Consider the following 26,387-nt stretch of genomic DNA (forward strand, 5'->3'; position numbering starts at 1 on the left):
ATAATCTTATCTTTTATTTTTTTTATTTTTTCGTAGAAATTTTTCAGTGTACAATACAAAATTTAAAGATGTAGATTACACAAACATCACTCTGTTAGATTTAAAATTTACACTAAAAATGCATTATGTAACTTATAATAAAAATAATAAATATGTACTTCTCCCTTCCCCTCCTTATCCTCTCTTCAAGCATCCTTATCGTAACCTCGCCCAATTTACTATAACTTACTGTTCTTCAAAAAAATTAAAAATTCTTTGATTATTGAAAAATATTTACGAGTACGTGAAAATAACATTTTTATATGCATAAACTATATATATTTATTTCATATGTAATATATTTTCTTTACTAACTTTGTATACTTTGTGGAAATCTGTTATTAATTCTGAGTTTATACACTATACCTGTTTGTTTACTATAAATATGTATGTAGATCTGTTGATTTCCCAAATAAAATAAAATTTTCTCTTTATGTAAAACATTGTTGGTTAACTTTATTCATTCCCTTAATATTATTTTTAATTTATTATATTTTATTTGCTACTTTACTGTGAGGTGTGAGCGAGTTAATTTCTTTGTGCATTCTTTTTACATTAGAAGCCACAATACTGAAATTTTATAGAGGGAAAAAAATTAAACTAGTTGAATATCAGAAATTAAAGTCCTTTGTTTTTTAACGCTTTTGTAAAATTTAAGGAAAAATATGTTACGATTACTTATAAGTATTTGTTTACCTTTAAATGACTCGTTGATTCAGTCCAATCTTTTTTATTTGTGGAACAATACATACATTAGTACTGTTTATAATGTATTATGACCAACAAACCACAGAACGGAGAAATGACTAGTTCTGAGAAAACCCTTCGGTAAATTAATTTAACCATAGCGTATAATTTTTTCGAAGTATTTCATTTATAGGTGCATGCAAAACAATTCCTTGTGGCGACTTCAGATAAATTGTTAAATTATACTTACAAAATGCGAATGCTCAGTTATGAATAATAAATTATTGGGTATTTTCAGTTGCAATTTTTGACAGGTGCTTTGCAGGAAAAAGGTTCAGTGTCCCAATCGACCTATTTGAAAAAAACTTGATCATCTTCTTTTAACTCTTTCGATTAAATATCATATAATTATTAAATTTGTGTACAATATTCTTATTCTTTGTGGTGGGGGTCAGTGCTATGCAAGCTCCTGACGTCTTTCGTACAATAACTAAGCAGTTATAATTCGTTACTGCCCAAACAGAATGATATAATAAATTGGTAAAAAGCCATCTTACTGGTTAAAATCCTTCAATATATCAGATATACCAATATACGTATACATATATGGATAAGTTTTTAAATGATTCATTTAACAATGTAAAATATTTACAATTAAGGGGACCAAATCACAGTGTTTACCTCAAATAACTTTTAACGCCACAAAGGATGTTCAATGAATTACAAAATTAATTGAAAAATAAACTTACCAGTTGAAGTAGGTCTTTTAAAGACAGCATTTCGATTTGAAATTAAATTATGGTGTCATTTGGTTGCCTTACCTGAAACAAAAAAAAAACATCAGATTAAATCAAGTTTCAAATCATGTTTAAAATTAATTTTTAAAAAATCTGTTTTTTAATCCAGCGTGCCATAATAAACAATGGCATAAAATGTAATATTCAAACTATACGGCCATTGACAAGACGGGAGTCGTGGCGCAGTGGTTAGATGGCCGACTGTGAAACTGGCTAACTGCAAGAAAAAAATCCATGAAAGATTTTTTCTCAATTGGTCTGGGTTTTGTGGTGAATTTTTCATTACCTCCTTCCATATCCCCTCTTTCTCACCTGCTGGCAAGCCTCTAAAATAGAGGCTTAGCGGGTTATTCCTTCATAGTTTGTTTATATTGTTTAAATAACATAATTACATTGAATATCTACAGGGTGTTCTTTAAACCCTGTCACATCCGAATTCACAATGATAAGTATGGGCAAGAAGACATATGAGCATATTTAAAACAATATTTAGAACGTAGAAATTAATAAAAAAAATATATTTATAAAAACAAATGGCTGCTTACTTTACATTTTCCTTTTTTTTTTTTTTTTGCACCACAACAGGCCAGGAGGCCTAATTACAGTGGTGAATTACATCACAGAGCACCCAGGCTTGAGAAAAATCACATTTTAATTTTTGTGTTCTCACCGGGAATCGAACCCGGAACCTCCCGTGCGTGAGTCAAGCGTCTTGACCACTACACCACGGAGGCCGCCGGGGAGAAGCGAGGGGGGCGTCGCCATGTGGTTGACGGTGTATCAGACTCCCCTTCCCCTCTCCTCGCTTCTCTCGTGCAGAAGTAAGCAACCATTTGTTTTTTTAAAATATTTTTGTTAATTTTATTCGTTTTTAAAATTTATTTAAATGTGCCAATATGTCTTCTTGGTCATACTGATCATCGTGGTTTCTGATGTGACAGGGTTTAAAGAACACCCTGTGTATTGAAAAAAAATATAGCTGCAGAAAAGGACAACATTTTTGAGGAGGGACATCAGCTGGTTTAGATAGCCACTTTACACACTATGTAACATTCACCAGTCTCTCTATGTTTGAACATTTATATTTTCTCAATTTTTCTGATGACTTTTGTGAGGTAAAGGTGCCGAAGCTTTCATTGATGTAAGTGAGATTCGTCTGGCTGAATTCTCTTCTCAAAAATATTTTCCCTATATGTTGCAATAAAATTTCAATCTTGATAAGTGAGTGAAATTCAGTGTTTTTACATACATTTAGATATACTCCAAATATTGTTGACCTATAAATTGTTTAAGAAAAAAATGTTAGATAGAAAACTGTTTTATTTAATATAAAAAGGGATAGTTTTTGGTCACCCCGGTATAAAATTAGTGCAGGTTGGTAGATAGATATCTACAATCTACAATTAATAAAGTATTTTTATGTAGTTTATTTTTAATAAAACCCCCAATTAAAAATTACTTAATTTCTTCGTACGAAAAAATAAAAGTAATATCAAAATCTTGATTCCTTGAGTCCTTTATAAACTGGTTGTGTGCACTTGTCCACGGTCACCTGACCGTGCAAAATATTGTATCTAATTTAAATTCATACGTTAATATTAGCAGCACGCGCCTCCTTGCACGCCAATTTATATTCGAGTTACTGTGCAAATCCGAATCTATAACATTAAATTATTCTGAAACGTAAAATGAAAAATGCTTCGAAATTAGGGACGGTGCATCATGATAATAGATTTATTTAACAATTTATGATTTTATTAATGTATTATTATTATTATTATTGTTTATTCATTTGATGGACTTATGCAGTCCATTCTAATGATGGTAAATACAATTTTTTATATTTAATACAGGCACTAATAAAATAAAATACAATTAATAAAAAAAGCTAGGACAAAAAAAATAAACATTACTACCTCAAGACAAGATCTGGTTTATCTTGTGAAGTTTAAATCTATAAAGACTTGCACCAAAAAAGCCCAGATCTTGTCTCGAGTTTACAGTACGACACAATCGGGACATTGGTGCATGCAAGCCATAGTTTGTGCTGTGTTGATCGAAGAACAGCACATTATTATTTCTCAACCGGCGGATCGGAACATTGAATGCCATATGTTCCATTAACGATGGTACATCAATTAAGCCATTCAGCAAATTAAACATAAATATGGAGTCAATGTTATTTTTACGTTTTCGTAGACTTGAGTTTTTTAACATTGACTCCATTTCTCCATTGGAAGCCAATCATCCATGCTACTTTTCTTAGCAAACGATGTTGCACCGATTCAATATGATTTATCCGGCCTACATAGAAGGTAGACCAGATCACGGATGCTATAATAATATGTAACTATATTGACCTAAAAATAACAAGGTATAGTTTTTTATCATTACAAAAGTTTACAAAACCGATCGCAGCGATACTAGAGGCCTTACAGAGTACTGCAGATTGAACAAACACATTTCTAGAATAAACCTTCACGAAACTTCTAGATGTGGGTTCTGCAGTGCAGATGAGGAAACACCTACACATTATGTGTGAATGTGATGCTTTACATAATAAAAGAAGGCTCATCTTCAAGATATAAAAGAACTCGCCCCCTACTTCATAGCCCGATACTTTACGGATCTGGGCTTGGAGAAGGAGATTTAGCAAAATATAAATTCTTGCCTCCCACACAGTAGCCAGGCTCTTTATAGACCTGGGCTTGGAGGGCGAGAAATATTCACGAGGACCCATCACAATAGATCTTCACAGGTCGCAGTGATGTCAGAAGCTTGCATAGCACTAACCCCCATCACTTAGAATAAAAATAAGAATAATACCGCAGCAATGTTTGTATTTTCTATTTTTTATCAGTTTAATAATGTTTTTTAAATAAATATTTTCGTTCTTATGATTTAACCAAATGATTCAATTTTGGAGGCCATTTTCAACGAGTTGTAAATAACTTACTAGTAGAAAATGGGAATCAAGTTTTGGTAGTGGGGGTTAAACCTAAAACCTTAAATGCGTGAGACCATAGCTGTTTCAATTTCAATTGTTATTATTTATAATTCTGGTTGTTTTTTTATCATTCAACGAAAAAATACATGTGACAAAAAAAAAATTGAATAAAAATACGTTGCTAGAAAAACGCGACATGTAGTAGTTGTGACTTCAAGATTTGTGATAATGTTCTAAACCAATTTGAATGGTCAGGAGCAAATTAACATGAATCGTGACGTATTAAGGGCGTGCCCAATGGAATGACCGTTTTTGCGGGAATTTAAAATTACAAATTTAAAAATATTTTTATGCTACTAATAATTAGCAATTTTTTTTTTTACTCGACAGTATTTCAGACTTTTATTACTTTTAAAATGTAAAAAGTGTGATTTTTCGCTATTATACAGTCAAAGCGTGATTTATGCAGTTAGTAATTTTCAGGAAGCTTTAGTAATCTAGTGGATACAATAAATGTTATTTATCAAAGGTAACTTTGTGGGTATCAAAGTAATAAGTTTGAAATTCACAAAAATTTAAGCGTTAATGTTTATTTTATAGTTCAGTCATTAATGCCTCAAATTTTATAGGAAACTGATATGATCATCATTAAAAGTAATTTCACAGGACTAGACACTTAGCGTTAACGACTTCTTAGGGTTTTTTACTACGACATAAACCGCTTTTTTTTCATTTGTCTCTATTCATTGCATTTTTAACGGTTTATAATCCGCTTTGAAAAAATAATTGCACAAGCGCAGGCGTTAAGAATATTACTAGCCGCAGGTGCAATTATTTTTCATAATTATAATGAGTTTTTTTGCATTACGATATAAATACATACTTGCTAAAGTCTCAGTTCAAGTAAATTTATCGAATGGCAAAAGAATCGATAATAAATTTCAATGTGTAAGTATACTAAGCTCGCCTCATTGTCTAGTCGTTAGCGCAAGAGTGTTGCCTCGAATCCCGACATGGTTAAAAACGAATTATTTATTTGGAGAGTAGTTTTTTTAAACAACATTATTTCAGCGTCCCTGGCCAGTCACCTGAAGCGTAAGACTTATCATCGGACACTTAAAAATAATCATAAAAAATGGGAGGCGAAATAGTAATGAATTTTCATATTTCATTGTTAATTATTACAAATCAGTGCATTTCGTGTCCGGGTGGATGAAAAGTAGTTATTTGTTTAAAATAGAACCAGAATCCTAGACGATTTTTTTAGAATTGATGGGAATTCTAAAGTAACAATTCTAAAAATAATAATCGAAGGAAGGTAATTTATTTGTCAGTTTCGGCCAATAAAACGGGTTTCGGACATGGTTTTAAATTCGGACGAAAATTAGCCAAAACTTTGGTTTACCAAAACCTGCGGTCGGGATATGTCGGATTACGTTGGGACCAGACTGATTTTGTGTTTTTTTTACGATAGTTAGTAGTTATAATATAAGATCTTGCAAATCTGGCGTCCATGCAATAGCTGACCGAAATTTGGTCAACCCTATTGTAATGGACATTAGAACAGATACAATGGCTGGATACGGGGACACTGGGGAATCCTTAACTTCAAAAAGGCTGACGAAAAGGCTTGAAAGGCTACGCTCAAGAAGACAGCCCCCGATTTTCCGCTCAGCTTTGCAAGAGGGAAAATAAGAAGCTGAACCTTTCAACTCTGGAACGATCGTTATTTGAGTGAACCTACCGGAAGTATAACTAAAATGTTTTTCCCTGTCATTTTCCGTGCTTATGATTGCAGAATACTGACTTTGAGCTCACCCAGATGCTTACGAGTCATGATGGGTTCATGAACTACCTGCGTTGCCTCAAGCTCTCTGAGATTGACAGCTGCTCATGCGACGATGAAATTCCTCAAGATGTCCCTCACCTATTGATGCATTTCCCCTTTTTCAGCGTTCAATAACAACAGCTGGAGGCGCGATGCAGAAGCCTGGATGAAGATCTATGCGACATCCCATCTGTGATAGGTAATAAAGAAGTCACACGAGAGTTAGTATCATACATGATCAATATAGCGCAGGCAATTGGTAAAATAAACCAAAGCGAGGAACAAAATGCCGAACACTCCTCTAGTGGAACGGAAGGCCCAAGTAAGTCAAGTAACGGTATTAAGGATGTTATCAATGTACTTTATTACACATAATAATGTTTAAAAGTTGTCGGCAAAAAAAAAGTTTTCTCGAAGAAAAACCTTTGCTTACTTCATGCCTTAAACAACGTAACATTAAAGAGTTATTACCTAACTATGTATTCCCGATTATTAGAAATAATCCGATTCTTATAAGTATGAAGAAAAAAGGAGCATTCTTTCAATGTTAGATTTGATTCCCGCAATGTTTGAGACACAAAAACTGTCTCCTCAAAAGTAAGGCATTTAGACTTATGTCATTGTTCACCCACCCATAGATATACATTATTATGTATTACATGCATTCTTTATCTATCATTTTATGTTGCATGTTAACACGATAAAAATAATATAAACTGTCAGATAAAATAAATCATGAATCGTATCCTTAAATTTGAAACCGATTAACCCTTTGCCCCTGACGGTATAAATTTGTACATTGTAAATTAACTCATGTGTCTCTTATGTGAGAATGCATTTGATGTAACTTATCACTGTCAGTACATATTTGGTCATTTTTTAGTAGTTTCGGCCATTTTAAAGTATACCTGAGGATCAGTTTTGCGTAGTGCTGTCACCTGTTTGGTTGTGTAAAATTTCTACTCCTTTATTCTTAGAGGTGGGGGTCAGTGCTATTCAAGCTCTTGACGTCACTGCGACCTGTGAATATCTATTGTGCCGGGAACTTCTCCTTTACATTTGTGATTACTTTGTTATGAAAGTAATCGACAATATCATGCCTACTAAATAATATATATTTAAGAAAACTAACCAATACGAAAACCCTTGCGCGAACTTCAGATATAGGGAGATGACTCATACAAAGTTGCTTAAAGAATTCAATCAAATGATGAATGGAAAATACTAAAAAATAAAATATGAAACATCAGACCTTATAGACCTTTTAAATTTATTCAAAATTGTAAATTCAATATGGGATTGCCCTGAACTATTATCTCTCATCAACTTCAGGGTGCCTGAAAGAATGACTAGACAAGTGCCACCGTTTTATAGCAACAATTCACGGACAGTGTATACTTGTAATACTGTATTTAATAGATTTCATGAACTCGGGAATAGTTATTCCCAGAGATCTGATATATTTAGTGAAGGGCATTGTTCCTATAGAACAAACCTTTTGAACTTTTTCAAAGATGGTTAATGGTAATTATATTTATTTATTCATGGATTTCATAATATATAAATATATACAGTTTTTTGTTCACTTTGCCTAGCTGTGCGAAACAGTACTTATGATTTTCTTGTCGTTTTACTGTAGAATGTTTTATTATTTAAACTTTCTACTGAATATGCTGTATAATTTTTAGGTTATTTTTTTTAATATAAATCTTTTATAATTTTTGGTTTAATTTTTTTTTATAATCTTGGGTATAAGGAAAATCATATTTTTTTTAAAAATATATATTAAGCCAACTATGTTAATATTATAAATGTTTGTAAACGGCAGATTTGCCGTTTATGTTAATAAAATAAAATAAAATAAATAAATAATGCGTCTGAATTGAATAACTTGTAATATGGTAAATTAAGTTATTTTTGTACATATTGATTATAATATAAGTTGTAACTAGTTGTTTAAGTTTTTTCTACAACTATCTAATACATAAATTACATTACAAACCTCAATAGAATAATTATGATAAAGCGTATTGTCCAGATATTTATTGAAATATATGTTTATGTTATAGTTTTAATTTTTAATTTCAATTTTTGTTATTATAAAATAATGTACATGCTTCTTCTTTCCATTATGTTGTATCCCAACTCCCAACACAGGGCTCTTCGCCTCATAGAGGTAGGAATAAGTTATTATTATTTTTAGGAAATATATACATATGTATTTGTTTGAATAAATAAACATTAAAAAATAAAATAAAAATGCAGTTGTTTAATTTTTTGGATTTTTTGTCGTTTGATTAAACTAATGCTAGTTTTTCATTTATTTTTGTTAATACATCGTATTAGAAAAATAACAACTTTTTAAATTGCAATTCTCTAACGGTACGAATTTGAACTACTGTTTTTTTTTATTAAGAGTTTTGAAAGAATCAAGCATAATTATGTAAATGTTTTCAAGCTATAAATAGGATAATTAAAAAAAAAAACGTTAAAAAACTGTACTAAATCTATGTTCAGTGAACAAAGGGTTAACGTAATTTGCCATTGCATTTCCATCCAAGGTCTTTTAATCATAAATCACAATAAATTAGTGTAGTATTTTATACACAGTGATATTAGATTTTGATAGTGTCTGCTTGAAATTGCATTTAGACATATGAACTGTCCATGCATAATGCATGAATCGAATTTGTTGTTTATAATTAATACGGAAATTATTGACGAACTGCATAACACTTTTTTCGATTGAATTAATGAACGGACATTGTTCATTTATATGTTGTGTTTACATATAATTTATGAATCAATAAAAGCACAGTTTTCCTAGGTCTAACGATAGATTCAACCCTTCAGTGGGCCCCTCATATAAAAGCTTTAGCGGCAAGGCCTAGTGCAGCAGCATACGCCGTCAGGAAGATCAGACTAATAACGGATGTAGCTACAGCGAGAAAAGTCTATTTTAACTACTTTCACCCTATTGTGTCTTATGATATTTTAGTGTGGGGTCGGGCTGCCGATATTTCCGCAGTTTTTGCTTTGCAAAAGAGGGCAGTGAGAGGTATGTACAAATTACATTATTTATTTTTATTTGAGAAAAAAACAACAGTTTTTAAATACTTTGTATACAGAGAATAAAAATATATATGAACGAAAATTGCAAATAAAATAAAAATACGTATATTTATATACAGTTATAATAATAAAGTAAATAGAAACAAGATAAATTTAAATTTAAAGAATAAGAAAAGAAAAAAGTTATATAAAAATAATGTAAAAGGTACAAAATATAATAATGAACATACGAGTACATACATAATTAATCGTGATTCTTTAAGAAAGCTTTTTAAAGAAATAAACTTTATGACGGTATAAAGTCAGTATGTTTTTGAGAATATTATGAATGTGTGTAAAAACATATCTCTCTTACCCAAAAAAAAAAGTAAAGACAAATTAGTAATCCCGAAATAAGGTAAGCACGGCACGTGGTGTAATGGTCAGCGCCTTTGTCTACCATGCAAGAGGTCTCTGATTCGATTCCCGACATGGTTGATATGAAATATTTATTTGAAAGGGTGTTTTCAGTTTTCAAACCAAAATATTTCGTAGTCTCAAGACTGGAACTAGTAGCGTAAGACTGATCATCTTACCTTTATGTAACAAAAATTATCAAGATACGCTGCAATTGGTGTACCAATGCAGTGCTATATGCACCATTGGAAGCGGGAAGGGAACAATGATGATGATAATAATGATAAAGGTAACTAAATCATTTGTGGGGCACTGCGTACGCTTCTACAATAGGAAACCCGACAATTTCCTAAATATGACGGGCAATAAATCCAAAATTTGTATAAAAGGCGTACTTCTAAAAAAGACCTATCACGGACTAAATTAGTATATGGAAGACATCAGTATATGGGACTGACTAATATTTAAATACGTACAAAAAAATAATCAAAAATCATGTCCAACTGAACTAGAATACTAAGTTCGTCATTATGTGCCTATAACTACCCAGATGGCAATTTAAACTTGCCTCAAGCTTGCATCAAGTTTGAAGTATCAAGAGTTCAAGCTTGACCCAAGTTTGAGATTGCAACTCTATAAACTTGAGGCAAGTTTAAAGCAAACTTCCTAGTTACCATCCAACAAACTTGCATGATGTTTGTAAAAAACAAACATCATGCAAGTTTGGATTTATTTAGCAAAAAAAAAACAAAAACAAAAAATGCCAAAAAAAAACAAGAAAAAAAACCAGGAAAAAACGAAACAAAAAAAAAACACGAAGCTCCTAAAAAATATTAATATTAAATAAAATATCTTGTTATTATTATTACTCAGTATATTTATTTGGAATAAATAAATAAAAATACTGGCTATTTTTGCCAAGATAGTCAGATGATGTGATGTCAAATGATACATGTCAATTGACTGGAGATCAGAGTCCGGTGCATTCTTTTGTCTCTCAACTTTGAAACATATAAATAAAACTGTTTTATGACTAACTTTTCGACTAGCGGGATTTCTCATAGTAAAAAGTATCCGATATTCTAATCATAATTTGTTGCAACAAAGGGAAAACATTTTGGGAAGGAAATATGGAAGTCTAGATATTTACTGGGTTTATGTACTGTCATTGGCTGGTTGAAGTGGCCACTTTACAATTTGTGTAACATTAAGCGTTCTGCCTATATTTGAACATTTTCATTTCCTCAACTCTTCCATCTGTTAACTTTTGTGAAGTATAAGAGCCTCTAGGGTTAAAGTATTGGTTTATTATATCGATACATTATCAACAGCCTTTTTGTTCTGTAAATAAAACATAATTCAATCAATTCAATTCAATAATAGTATAATGTTTGTGATATTTAATAATTAATCAGTTTAAACTATTGTACGCATTATGCAGTGGATGAGATATTAACACCATACTTACTTTTAAAGAGCTCTTGACAAGACGGTTTTGTCAAGTAACAGTGCTACAAAAACTCATTTTTAATATTTTTTCCTAGGTGGCATTTCAATAGTTTATCCTTTAAACTGATTATTAACACTTCGATAATATTAAAATTTTTAAAATCGCCGGAAAAACGTCTAATGATAAATGCGTAATTAAAATACGAGCCGCGCATTAAAAATGACATGAAACCCACGGGCAAAAATATCATTTTTGTATGACTTTGATAGTATTGCCAATCTGAATGTTGTTTGGAATTAACTACTTTTTTGGATATTTGTTATGCACTAATTTAATTCAGCGGCCTTTGTGGTGTAGTGGTTAAGACATTTGGCTCACACATGGCAGGTTCTGGGTTCGATTCCTGGTGAGAACACAAAAAAATAATGTGATTTTTCTTAAGGCTGGGTGTACCGTGCTGTAATTCACCACTGTAATTGGACCTCACGGCCTGTTGAGGTGATAAAAAAATCAGCCTTGTAGAAAAGTCCTGGGAATTAATATAACAGTTTAAATAAAAATAAATTATAAAAGGAATTCTCTCCATATTTTTATGTATATGGCAATGTGTTGATCACCACTATATGACTTTCGGATACTGAAATACCATTCTTGACATAACAAGATTCTAGCAAGTTTTGTCAAAACTTGTCTCTTCAAATTTGACATAACAATATTCCAGCAACTTTTGATAAAAACTTGTCGCGTAAAATTTTCCTTTTCAACTTTCCATCAATCTTAAATAAAGTTTGTACCAAGTTTCACTGCTATCTGGGTAAGATATTATATATGTATATAATATGATTATCTCTTAATTCTACAACAAGTCAAATATTAATTATCATCTTCTATCTGTCGGATATGGAATATTTATTTAAAAGGGTGTATTCACACCAGAACATTTCCTAGTCCCTGTACTGGTACCTAAAACGTAAGACTGATCATCTTATCTTCATGTTTGGTGATTACACGATTAGTGTATCAATGCAATGCACTATGCACCATTAGGTGCGGAAAGGGAATGATGTTGATGACCTGGCCTTACATAACGAAGGTGTGTTGATTTGTTAGTTAAATCGATGCTCAAACACTGAAAAAATGGTGAATATTACACAGAACATAAAGTTATTCATCTTTAAGCCCTGTAAAAACTCAATGCCTCAACTTCTATATTCCCTTTTTAAAACATTAGGTCTCCATCGCATTCGTTTTTTTATTAAATGAACGGTTTCGTTTTTACTGTACAAGAAACTCCCCGAACAAAAGTTGGTACTATATAAGTTGCCCCTTCAAAGCTGTCACAACTTTTGTCCCATAATCCACCCCAATCGGGAAAAAATGGAGCAAAGTTCACAAAAATCGATAAATTCAATTTAAGTAGTTTTATCGCTCCACTATCGAACAAAAACATACGAAAAAAGTCAATAATTTACACCCAATATAAACCATTATAAAAAATCTAAACCGGACTCATTGTGAAGATAAAATAATGCAGCCCCCTTATAAAACAACCCTCACTCGACACTCCAATAGAAGCGCATTAAAAAAACGATTAAATGTATCAATATTCTCCAATAGGCATTGAGCCCTCTGACGAAATGTCGATCAAAAAATAAATGTTCTACATTTTATACCAACTGACTTATATAAGCTTCGTCACTAAAGCATCTGTTAAAGCGTCAAATTGAATTGTGGGTAAGAATTTTTGATCGAAACTTTTGTTTAGTAGTTTGTACCTATCGCTAGATCCCTAGTATAAAAAAAATCATCGACGTATCGGCGGTTTAACGTTTTCGACTAACGAAAATACTATACTTACTATTTCTACGTATTATCAAATTAGTATTTTTAAATAATATTTCATCATCACCATAAATATTTCTTTATCTCAAACCAGTAGTACATAAAACACTGCATAGATTCTCCAAAAACAGCGAATCTTTATCATTTAATACGTGAAAGCTAGATTAACAGCCTCATGAACAGTCCATAGATGAATTTCAGCAGCGATAAAATATTTGGTCAAAATCACCTTTAAAACAAATATTCCATGTCAACCTTACCGGGGAGTTGTACCAACGACCTACAACGTGGTATGCAAATGCTCCAGCCAGTAAGCCAAGTTAAATTGCATCTCAAACCTTTTTTGAAAGGCATTTTTTTTAAATTAACTCTTTTTAAATGTACGTAAATGCCTGTGTCATAATAATTTACAAATTAGTTGACCATCATTATGCCTGTTTGACCATAGGCATATTGGAAAAATCACAGTTTTCTGTAAAAACTATAAAAACTTAAACGTGACGTCACAACTAAAAAGCAGAGAAAGAAATTGAAAAAAATCTTATTTATGTTTAAAGCATTAACTTTGTGTTCAAACATTTTAACTAATGATATTAAATATTAGTATATAACCACTTACCGTTTCTCGAAACCGGTAGACTAAAAAAGTCGGTAAGTGGTTATATACTAATATTTACCAACACTAGAAAAAAAAAAAAAAAAAATCTGGATGGCGTCAAAATTACACGAAAAAGTCCATGCATATTCTTAAAAAAAATAAAGTATATGAAATTTAAACATCATTCTTCATAATAACTTATTTCTTTCTACTCTTGCCAATACAAAAGCAACACAGAGACCATTTTTTTTAAATGTCAACGAAAACGTTTGCCCGGCGAATAAACGAAAATCTTGTATCATACATGGACCCTCCTCTTTACTGGTGATATAATTCATTTGACGACGCCATAAAACTAAATGTTGGTGCCCAATAACTCGAAGCCCATAAACATTCTCGCCACACTTTTGCCTTTCAATCGTAATTTTCGCTTTTCGCTTTCAATACAAAATTTACGAAAATCAGTTATGGCTCTATTTAAATATTAACCAAGCCATTTATTTTCAATAAGGGGATATTGTATTGTTAATTATAACTAGTACTTACATGAATCAGCTTGTGAACAAATTCATTAATGTAAAGCAAGTAAATCAGTAACGAGCTGGATGTTTTTATTATTATTTTTCAAATCAAATAATACGCACTATAATTTTTACACCATTTTACGCACATTTTTTCAACCTATAATTATTTTTAATTTCTTGATTAAAAATGTCCACTCAATTGTTTTTTCCCATTTTTTAATTATTTTTAGCATAGGTTTTAAGTATATTTACTGCAACAGAGAAAATGGAATATATAAGTCAAGGCATTTACAGGGCTTTTGACCCGTCGTTGGCTGATTTAAGTATCCACTTTACACGCTGTTTACATTCACTATTCAGCCAATATAACCCTTAAAAGTTTTTTAAAGGTTGAAATAAATAAAAATAAAAACACTGAATGCTTTATGTATGTGGGTGAGATTTATCTGGCTAAATTGTTTCACCTATTGGGCAACGTTTATTTATTTTTTTAAAGTTTATATTTCTTATACGAGTTAGTTTTACAGCAAATTTCGATCTTGATAGCTTCCCAGAGAGTGCAATACAGCTAAGTCTAGAAAAATTTGTACAAAGTCAAAATATTTTTTTACTTTTTTTTTTAATAAGGAAAAAGGAAATATTTGCGTTCGTATTATTTACCTAAATATTTAGATTCTTGGGGCCATTTTCAACGACTTATAAATAACTTTAATAATTAATCTTTTACAGAATATTTTCTTTTCTTTTTCTTAAATCACACAAAAATATTATACCTGTCTATTTATTATAATATGTATTTCATTAATATGTACTGTTTTACCTCTTATGTATATTGTAAAAATAAACAACAAAAAAAAAAGAAAAAAAAAATAAAAACTCACTATTAGAAAATGGGAATCAAGTTGGGGTAGAGTGAGGTTCGAACCCCGAACCTTTGATCCGTGAGTCCGCGACACTAGCCACGGAACCACAACCCGTTTAAACTTAATATCTCCTTTGCTGTAAACACCTTGTACTTTTCAAGAAACTTAGTAGACATAAGTAGGTTAGGTTTAAATTAAAGGGGCCTTTACAATACTTTACATGCGGATAATCAGAAGATATGACTATATTATCTTGTCTCAACTCCGTGAAGACAGAAGGAAAGGAAAATTCGGCCACAGTTTACAACGTGAGCGCGGCGAAAATGAATATACGACGGCGTTTGTTACGAGCGAATTCACTAAAAATGTTTTTAGTTTTATACCAAGATGAATTGGAATTATTAAAGGATGAACTAAATAACAAAGAGGAGGCCGCTGTTTTGGCAGTTATTTTTTTTTTGGGAGTGACACGTTCACGTTAATGTCACAAGATATCCGTACGTGTTCTCACGAGGACTATGTGGCCGCTGGCGGCCGCTCGCGGTGGTGGGGGTAATTATTGTTTTGCGAAGGTACCATGCCCGTCTATATCGGTGGCGATATCTCTGGACCATGCTTTGTCCTACAATTCACTATTTACACGTGGACAATGGTAAAGTCCTGGGACAAAACAAAACATTGTATTGTCTACGTGTTAACATTTATTTATTTATTTATTTTATTTATACTTTCCCTTATACCTACCTTCTAGGCGATGAGAGGTGGTTTTAAAGCGACAGTGAAAGGGACATTGAAAGTTGTAAATGTAAATATTTGTTCACGCTTTTTCTTACTGAATTTGGTCAGTAGAGGCAGAAATATAATCAAGTTTTTAAAATATTTTTATTTTATTATTTATTTGGAAGTTCAACAAGGATACATAAAATACATACAAATTTTAAGTAAGCATTGCTAACATTCTTTATATATATCCTCAAGTATAGATCTCCACCATCTTTCATAAATTATATAAAATAAGTGTGTAGCTTAATTAAATCAATTTAAGTAATAATAAATATTAAATTTAGTGGAAAGGTAAGAATAAAAATTGAGTTAAAGAAATAAAATTGAGTTAAACATAAGAAAATCTTAAATTATTTTTTTTAAAGAAAAGAAAAGAGAAAATAAGAACATATAAGATGTAATAAAAAAAAAACTCAAATTAATTTACATACACAAAAATATAGATTTGTAATGAACAAAAAACTTGCATTTTATGAGTGTATCCGAAGTAAGACATTAAGTCTTTAAAACAGATTCGGGTGTGTGGTGGATGCTTTCAATGTCCACGTGTAAACGGCCTTTAAATTAAAAAATTAACGAAGCCGAGTTATTTTTTACATCCAGTACCTAAGTTATATTTAAGGCTTCTGCACACATTTTAAATATAAAAATAAATGAAGATTTATATTAAGTTTTAAATTCACGGGGATACATGCAATGTATTCAATAATAATAATTTTTCATTTTTCAACCTCTAAGTTAATCCTACCACAAAATCTTTGCTTATTTATTAGTATTACATAATATGATAAATCCCGCTTAACGCCATTGTTTGGGTTGAATGAATATTTATATCGTTTAATTTATACCCCAAGAAAGTAAGTTTTCATTTAGTAAGAAACGAAACAACAGCATCGCAACTAGCCGATCTCCTGTGTGCTAAACCCGGGCCGGCTTTGTCTATGGGCAATGTAATAAATAATACTTATCTAGATATAGATAACGCACATCTTTTACTTAGCAAGCAAGCTTTACATCCTATTCGTAATGATATTGTATGCGAGACATGGTCACAAAAGGCCGATAAAGAGACAACACCTACTTTACACGGAACTCCTGAATGCATTAAAATTGAGAACAGCTTTAAAAAATTAAATATTTATAATTAATTATAAAAAAATAAAAAAATTGACCTAAATTCATATTTTTTATCGAGTCATGGTGCGAGTAAATTGAAAGAAAAATGAATTGTTTTTAATATTGTTGAATCCCCTTGCAAGTATCCTAACCAATCTTCTGAACACATCCTGTGGTCTTGTCCCGTTTCTCCTCTCTACGAATACCAATGGAGCTTCTCGCAACTATCCTTGGTGCTGTTAAAGGTGCAGATCAGATAGGTACAGATCAGAGGTGGTAATCTGAACGCAGTAGCGCGTGTAGAGAACGCGTTCACTTTTTTGGCGTTTTTACGTACTGAATACGAGCTTACAAAGCGTTGACTATGCGCGCTATAGCGTTCAGAATACCAGCCCTGGAGGCTTCCAAAAATAATTTCAAGCCTTTTAAAAAGTTTTGTAATCATTTTGGCGAATTGTTAATGTTCAATCAATTTAATCTCAGTCAGTATAGAATTCAATTTATCTCTTCTCCGCAATCCAATACCAGATTACTTCGGGCAGCTTTTTGCAATTTTTTGGTGTATGTGGACATCGCTAAGGATACTTATGTCCTCAGAAGTGACGTGCGGTATGTGGTGGGCAAACCTACTTAAATCCGCAAATCTAAAATCACCAGTGACCGAGTTCATCCATTCGCGACATATTCGAGACAATCGAGACTGGCAACTTTAATTCAAAATTAAATGTTTTTATACTAAAACGAGCAACTTGGGCATGCGCACCACGTGTCAGAATCAGGTCCCAAGTTGCCTCTTCTTATGCACCTATCGGCTCCGGCAGTTCTTGTTCTGTAGTTCGGCAGGCAGTTCGGCAGTTCGGAAGGCTTTGTTCGGCGGAACTAACGGACGCGGGATTGACGTGGAAGGAGGCGAGAGTACTGGCTAACGATAGAATGTCCAGGGTTCCGATTACAAAAGGAAGTTAAAAGAGTTATCTTCAAATCATTTCAATTCAATTTATTTATTTAAAAATAATATGTGCGTGAGAAACTAAAATTTAAGGCGTACATATTATAACAAAAAAAAATACATTAAAGAGACTTTTGTCAAAGTAGTTGGAGAATTATGCTCCGGAAAACCCCTTCGGACACATGGAACAGATCAACATCCAAAGCGATGTTGTTCAGCATATCTGTAGCCCTTCCAACAGGCATGACCATCAGCAGGTTGGTCCTGTATATCAGAATATGAAATAATATATGCTGACGCTGTCTTAGGTAATTATCAGGAACATACAAACCAATGCTCATCATAATCTCAGGATTATCAACCATACCGCGCAACAATCGATAAAAATGTGTAGTCAAATATACATTCCTTCTAGTCTCTAAACTGTTGTAGCCAAGAATACCCTGGAGAAACTCGGTCGGGTAGAGCCAAGAATAACACCCGCTCTCTCTCATGTAGAGATATCTCTAGACTTCTATTTTACATTATCTAAATTGTAATTACAAATTATTACTTTTCCGATAGTATTAATTTTAAATGGTGGTAGTCATTAAAATCAAATTAAGGTACAATTAGATATACCTTTCGACCACTTAACACAATGACTTTATATTTTGTTCTCCGTAATAATGCGTGGAAAATACGCATTTGGCAAAACATCTATATTATATTTATGTATAAATACGTACTTCAAATAAAAGATTGCAAAAACGACTTTGTAAAATACAAAATTTTCCTTTATAAATCTTTATTATAAAGGAATACGAACGGGAGGTGGCAGTCGATCGAATAGCTTGGATACAGTTTGTGGAATCCATATGCTCTATATAGAGAACAAATATGGACATAGAAGAAGAAAAGTTATTCTGAATGTATTCTAAACGTTCCAACAAATTTCTAGTGCAATGTTTCAAATACTCGTAAAAATAGCAAAAATAAAATAGGTAATGTATAAAAATAAAAATTCATAAGACATAGCACAACGCTGTAGGACAGGTTTCCGCACTCGTTGACTGTTTTAAAAACGAACAAATCAGAATGAAATTGTGAGTTAAATAATATTTTCAATTTCTTATTTTGTCTCATTTGGTATAATAATTATTGATTAATTTAATTTTTTTCAGTCACCCATTTTGTTTTGTTTATACCTACGCCTATAAGCAAATAAATAAATAATCAAACATTTTTCTTTTATTTATAATATTTAACTACTACTACTACCATCACACCATTTTCCGAAGGGGTAGGCAGAGAGAATGGACCGCCACACACGTCTACCCTGGCATATATTTCTAGCTTCTTCTACATTCATTCATCTTGTCATACATGCCCTTCGGTTCTGCCTGCTTTAGACATGACTAGACTTAAGATTTTGGTTTATCTGATCGTGCCACGTCTTCCTTGGTCGTCTTAAGTGAATTAGCTAAGAATGTATGCGGGATTTCGTCTAGAAGAGGGAAAAAAGGGGATGCATAAGGGATGATAGTATTAAAGACCTTATAAAAGAAAAAAAGGATGCATGGATGAAGCTTATAGCAATTGGTGATACCAATAGCAGTGAGTATTAAAAGCAAAAAGTAGTTACAAATTATGCAAGAGGTTGGTTAAGAATGGGGTGAAAGAACGCAAATACGACCAAACGAAGAGGAAGGTATAAAAATGCCACTTATTTTCACGAAAATATAAAACTTTTTTGGAAAGAGGTGAAAAAGACAAAAAAATCCTCCGAAAGTGAAGGCATAAAAATATAATATTTAATAGAGCCTATAATACTTGTTTGTATAAATATATTATTTAAAATAAAACAACATACATGCACATACTAACACTCCACCCTCTGAGCCTCTTTTCGAATGTTCGAGGCGGTTTTACTATAATATTCTGGCTTAAAATGGCAATAAATCATTTGTACTTCAGAGAATTAGGCTACTCTGGTCATGGTTCCTACTTATAACATATTATATTTTAAATATTTTTAATAATCCCACTTCACCTGTTTATTTGAGAAAGCTCTTCCAACCTCTTTCACAACACGGACTATCTCTTCGTTCTAGTAACGAGAGAACCCTTTTAATACCCTGTCATTGCTCTAATTTTCTTGCCTCCTCTTTCACAGTAGTAGCCGCTCGATTGTGGAATAATCTACCCACTAATGTTAGAGACCTTCTTTATTTACATTTAAGTTAAGATTAAAATGTCACTATCTGAATATTTAAATTGTCCTTTATCCTTCTTCTTCCTTTCCATCCCCTCTCCTATCTTCATAGGATAGTGTTATTTTTTTTATATATTCTTATTTTGTTAATCTTTGTTTTTAATTTTTGTATAAAATTGTAAAATTAATATGTCCATGTATTTGTAATTTTCTCAAACTAAACAAGGCAACATGCCCGCCTTTATATTGTATATGTATATAAATTGTTAAATAAATAAATTATATACATAAAATGCAGAATCGCAGAGTACTCAGCTGTACGCGAGGAACAGATTCTATTGCAATATTTGAATCAAAAACCTCTGTTATATTTTGCCGATAATTTTTATTTATTCTTGTAGTATTTTAGCCCCGCAGTTTGTCTGAAGGGTCCATTTTTGAATGACATGAGGATCTTATTGTTACCATCCCTACTCTCATTATGTATCACGTGTATTTTCCACCTATAAACAGTGCACGGAAGGCTGAGTAGATTTAACGGGTCGGTAACGTGCCCAATATGGCAATATGTGTGTATTTGTAAATCGGTAATTTAACTATAGGGTGTTACAAAATAATGGGACACAATGCCACAGAAAACCATAGATAAAATATTCATATAAATTTGTTAAAACTTAACAATAGAAGAAAAATTATAGACCTTTTAAATTTATTCAAAATTGTAAATTCAATATAGGATTGCCCTAAACTATTAGCTCTCATCAACTTCAGGGCGCTTGGAAGAATGACTATACAGGTGCCACCGTTTTGCAGCCACAATTTACGAACAGTGTATACTTGTAATGCCGTATTAAATAGACTTCATGAACTCGGCAATAGTTATTCCCACGTATCTGATATATTTAGTGTAGGGTATTGTTCCTATAAAATAAACCTTTTGAACTTTTTCAAAGATGGTGAATGGTAATTATATTTATTTATTCATGCATTTCATAATTTTTTTGTTCACTTTGCCTAGCTGTGTGAAACAGTACTTATGATTTTCTTGTTGTTTTACTGTAGAATGTTTTATTATTTAAACTTTCTACTGAATATGCTATATAATTTTTAAGTTAATTTTTTAAATATAAATCTTGTATAATTTTTGGTTTAATTTTTTTTATAAATCTTGGGTATAAGGAAATTCATGTTTTAAAAAAATATATATATACTAAGCCAAATATGTTAATATTATAAATGTTTGTAAAAGGCGGATTTGCGCTTTTGTAAAATAACAATAAAATAAATCGGATAACAACTTGACAACGATAAAAAATATTTAAAATCAAAACAGTTAATTTTTGTAATGCGGAAATTATATGTAGTTTTGGACAGAAAAAGTGCAAGGAATAATAAGATTACAATAAGACCAATCACAGATTTCACATTAATATTTATTATGGATACAGAAGGATAATTATAAATGAAAGGGAGAAGACTTAGTGTAGTGCCAATTAGTTGATAAAAAAAACTCCCTTTTGAGAGCAGAGCCATATTAGAACAAATATTTCAAAACAATTTATTAGATGTAGTATGTGTTAATCTTTATTTTACTTATTTTATTTATTTGGGGAAAATATATATTTTTAATTTTGTGTATCTACCAGTTTTGAGACGTACCCGCCTCTACGTCAGGACACCAATTTAACCCATGTGCAAATCCCACTATACACATTCACCATAGTCGTTGCACAAAACTATGAAACCAAAAAGCCATATATTTAGTACATTTAAAGGTTGTCTACTAAAAACATGGCATGTTGGTTTTATATTATGTTATTATCTTATATATACTTACTGTAAACTAATTTTTATTATTTGTTTTTAACAATAATTTGTTGATACCATTTTTTTTTTATACTTATAAGTATATGTAAATGTATTTATTTTTTTGTTTAAATTCTTTACAAGTTATTTACAATTTGCTTTATAATTCAATTACTTTTCTTATACCCATTTATTATTTTTTTTCTTTTTTGCTATGTAAAGTTTCACTTTTTATTTTGCATGATAGTATGCTTTTTATTGTCTCTACATGTATACAAAAAAGCGTTGTTTATCTTTTAAATTTTTACTAACTATGTTTGTACTTGCCTGTATATTTTTTGTAAATGCCCCTTGGGCGTATTGTAAAATTAAATAAAAAATATATATATTTATTTTTTTGTGCAACAACTATGGTGAAGGTGTAAAATAGGTTTTGTGTTTTGGTTTGATTGGCGCCCTGACGAAGAGACGGGTACGTCTTGAAACCGCCAGACACAGATAAATTTGTAAGTGGTTATATACAAACATTTAATGAAATTAATTAATACCTTTATACCCGTATGCAGAGAAAAACTTAAGGTGAGGAAAGTACATTCGAATCTCAAATGCGGAGAATAACCCGAAGGTGAAGACAATAGAACGTACTTTCCTCACCTTAAGTTTTGTCTCTGAATACGGGTATTAGTTTCACAGTCAGTCAGTTTCAACAGAGTCAACAGAGTCAACGTAAAAAGTTTACGCAGTTACTCTCTCTGGTACTCTATTTATTCATAATGTAATGTAACTTTAACAACCATCGTTCTCTTCTGTCAACCCCAACTGGGTAGGAGCTCACATGCATCCTCATGCATTAAATCCTATAAATCAATAAAAATACTGGGCTTGCACAGCCAACATATTATATTCCTCAATTCATTATGTTTAAAAAATATTATTGAAAAATCATTTTATTCATATTTTATACCCCTGTAGTTTATTTTTATCGACCACCCGAAAGCAGTGTGACGAGCAGTAGCGGGGTATGTTTTGTGACGGAAGCAGGTAACAAAATATAACGCGAGGGTTGAAGGTGGCGCAGTTTACCGGATTACCGATTACCGCCGGCATCCCCGTCTATTGACACCCTTGCCCCGCTGACTAACAGATCAATCGTCATCATCATCATCACTCTGATCCGAACCTGATGGTGCAAAGGGCACTCACTGGATTAGTACACTAAATGCAGCGTATCACGATCATTTGTTACATGAAGGCATGGTGATCATACTTTTGCTTCGGGCGTCGATTAATGGACTATTAAATGCAGTATATAAGCACCTTTTAAACATACATTTCAAGTTAGCTATATCGGGAATTTAATCGTCGAACTTATACATGGTAGACAAAACGTTAACCACTCATCAAATGAAATGCAATAATCATTTTTGTAAGGCGCCCGTGCGGTATTTTATTTCAAAAATGGCGCTATACAGGTGATCCATTTCATTCCATTCAAATTCAGGATTTTTTTATTTCGGTAATAGGAAAATTTAACTTTATTTACAATTTTTAATTATTAAGGCTCTATGAAATACTATGGAGTAATTTTTTTTTATTTGTAATTATTAATAGCATAAAAAATATTTATCATTTTAAATTCCCAAGCAAAAAGTTCATTGCATTGGCCACGCCCTTAATACGTCACGATTTGGTTAAATTTTGAACTTTGTTTGTGATCGTTTAAATTTAAACAGAACATCGTCACGAATCTTGACAACACATTTGTCAAGGCCGAACATGTCGCGTTTTTGTAAAGACATAATTTTTGAACAATTATATTTTAAAAGTTGCATACGAAAAAATTTCTCCACAATATCCATATTGATTTTGAAAATACAATTATTTTTTTCTAAATTTATTTCACATATTTTCATCGGTATTTATAGTATGTGATATTTCCCTTTTAGTGCTCTAATAGCCAGCGCGTTTGCCTACCATGCAAGAAGTCTCGGGTTCGATTTCCGGCATGGTTAACATGGCATATTTATTTTAAAATAATGTTTTTATACACCTTATCTTAAGATACCAAAAATACCAAGGTAATATGCCGCGGTTGGTTAACCAATTCAGTGCCCTATGCATCATTAGGTGCAGATGGGAATGAAGAATGATATTAGATTAATGTTTTAAAAAAGGGTTTTTTGTTTAGTTTGGTTTCATGATTTTCAGTCCATGACTCCACTCCATACTCCATACTCCATACGCACGTAAATATTACTCTCTACCTTCCGTTACAAATACAAGAGTTACTAGATACTAAAAATAAATATGTACAACCTTCGGTCAAAGAGGATTGACCTACTACTCGGTTAAAGTGTACAATCTACTTCCATTATCCATAAGGGCAATTAGTAAGTTCTCAAAATATAAAATTGTTATTAAGAAATGGATAGTGGAGGTGGGTTGCGCACGGATCGATGAGTGGATCGAGCCGAATATGTAAAATGTATGCACTATTTTTTTATTTTTTAAAAATTGTTCTAAATAAATTGGTTTAGTTTTTTATTGTTTATTATGTTAATTATAATTAGGTTAATTGGTTTAATTACGTTTTTTTATTGTTATTATTTTGTTAACTTTGTTAAATAGCTAATCTTAGACATGTTTCACATTTTGTAAAATGTTTCCCTCGGCACGGGACACCCCAGTTAGGGAACATTATTCTGTATAAAAAAAAATACAAACAATGTAAATGTATAAATAAATACACTGGTTCTTTCCAAAAAAATATTTTTAAATCTTATGATCCTCAAATTCCAATCGAGAACGAATTCGGAAAGGTAATAACGATGGTGAGGAATATTTTATGTACGTAAATTGGTAGTCATATGTCATATATGTGCCATATTAGCATACCCTTCGCATATCGATCCACCCTAACGAGTTGAATGCATTCCAGTTTGAGCACATAGCTCATAATTTAAGACGCCTTGGTCACCGTAACGGCTATCTTGGTAATAATATCAAACCCATTATTAAAGGGGCATTATTGGGTGCTCCGTAATTACACGATGCAGTTCAATAGTACGTCCTTTACTTTACCTATGCCGTATTAGGGACATTTACCCTAACTAATCTTAGGCAGTAATTCGTTAAAGAAGTAGGGTGTTCGCCTTGTGTAGTCAAGTGGTCAGCGCGTTTGACTACCATACAAGAGGTTTCGGGTTTAACTCCCGACAAGGATGATGAACATTAAATATTAATTTAAAATGCGGTTTGAACACTAATAAACGAAATACCGATAGGAAACCCGATACATAATTACGATAAGTTGGGTAAAAAATAAAAATAAAATAATAAAATTACCGCACATATTTAATAAAAAATATTTTGAGCATGTCCAAATATATAAATATATTTTTTTAATATAAAATTCAAAAAATGTTTTAAGGCGTTTCCTAGTAGGTGAAATATTTCAGCCAGACGAATCTCATCCACATCGGTGAAGGTTTCAGCTATTTTACTTTACTACAAAACTCAACACATGGAAGAGTTGAGGAAATGGGGATGTTTCAACATGGACAGAATGGTGAATGTTACCCAGTGTGCAAAGAGGCTACTTAAACCAGCCAATAACAGTTTATAAACCCTGTAAATTGCTAGAATTACATGTTCGCTTCTTAAAATATTTTCCATCTCTGTTGCAATAAATTGCAAATTATTAAGTTATACTTTTTTAACTTAGTTTTATGTATTGCAACTGGCACTTGAGAAGTGAAATGGTTGGATTTTCCCAAAATACAATAATATTTGTACCAACCTTGAATACACTAGTTCATCATACATATGTATATTTAAAGTTTAATTTATTTTTGTTGTTGTTTAAATATTGCAATATTACAACCTATTCGAGACAAGTAAATGTGGGTCTCGATAAATTAAAGTACTTTCATCTAATTGATTGATAAGTATATATTTTATTGCGAGAACGTTGAAAATATGACATAAACTAAAACTGTCATACCAAATAAATATTTTTTTATAAAATATAAGTAAATCCGGACCATTTTCCTTTTTTTGAATTTGCCATTTTTGCACACAAGTGAACTGACATTTATTTACGTTTATACACTTAAAATAGTAACATCTACAGTACACATAGACAACATCATTATCAGTTATAGTCATAATAACAAAACTGTAATTACTTTTTAATATTATTAAAAAATACATAATTTACTGCCTTAGAACGGGGAAGCTATCCCTGGTTATGCAGTTTAGATGAACCACCAGCAAAAATAAAATAATAAATCTGTTTACTTTTACTACTTAACTAATTTGTTGCATAAATAATTCATTGTAAATTGCTGTAATAAAATATGTAAAAAATAAATTAATTAAAAATTAAATTTAAAAAACGTTCAGAACCGAAAATCGTCTTTTATCATAGTAAATAATGCAAACGTGTGTGCTCTGTTTGCAAAACAGTGAAAAATGTATCTAATATAGTTAGGTCA

General features: G+C 31.6%; 1 long non-coding RNA gene across 1 annotated transcript in view; it reads right to left on the bottom strand.

Annotated features, from left to right (window-relative positions):
- Positions 1-1,164: 1,164 nt before the first annotated feature.
- LOC148279111 (uncharacterized) overlaps positions 1,165-26,387 on the bottom strand; it is a 253,209-nt gene continuing 227,986 nt past the window's right edge. Inside the window, exon 3 of the long non-coding RNA XR_015822979.1 lies at positions 1,165-1,547. This is a non-coding gene — a long non-coding RNA (uncharacterized LOC148279111). The remainder of the gene's footprint in view (positions 1,548-26,387) is intronic.

The sequence above is a fragment of the Micrasema longulum genome, unplaced genomic scaffold (assembly GCF_059751315.1).
Source record: "Micrasema longulum isolate JH-2025_06_02 unplaced genomic scaffold, ASM5975131v1 h1tg000762l, whole genome shotgun sequence".
Taxonomy (NCBI): Eukaryota; Metazoa; Arthropoda; class Insecta; order Trichoptera; family Brachycentridae; genus Micrasema; species Micrasema longulum.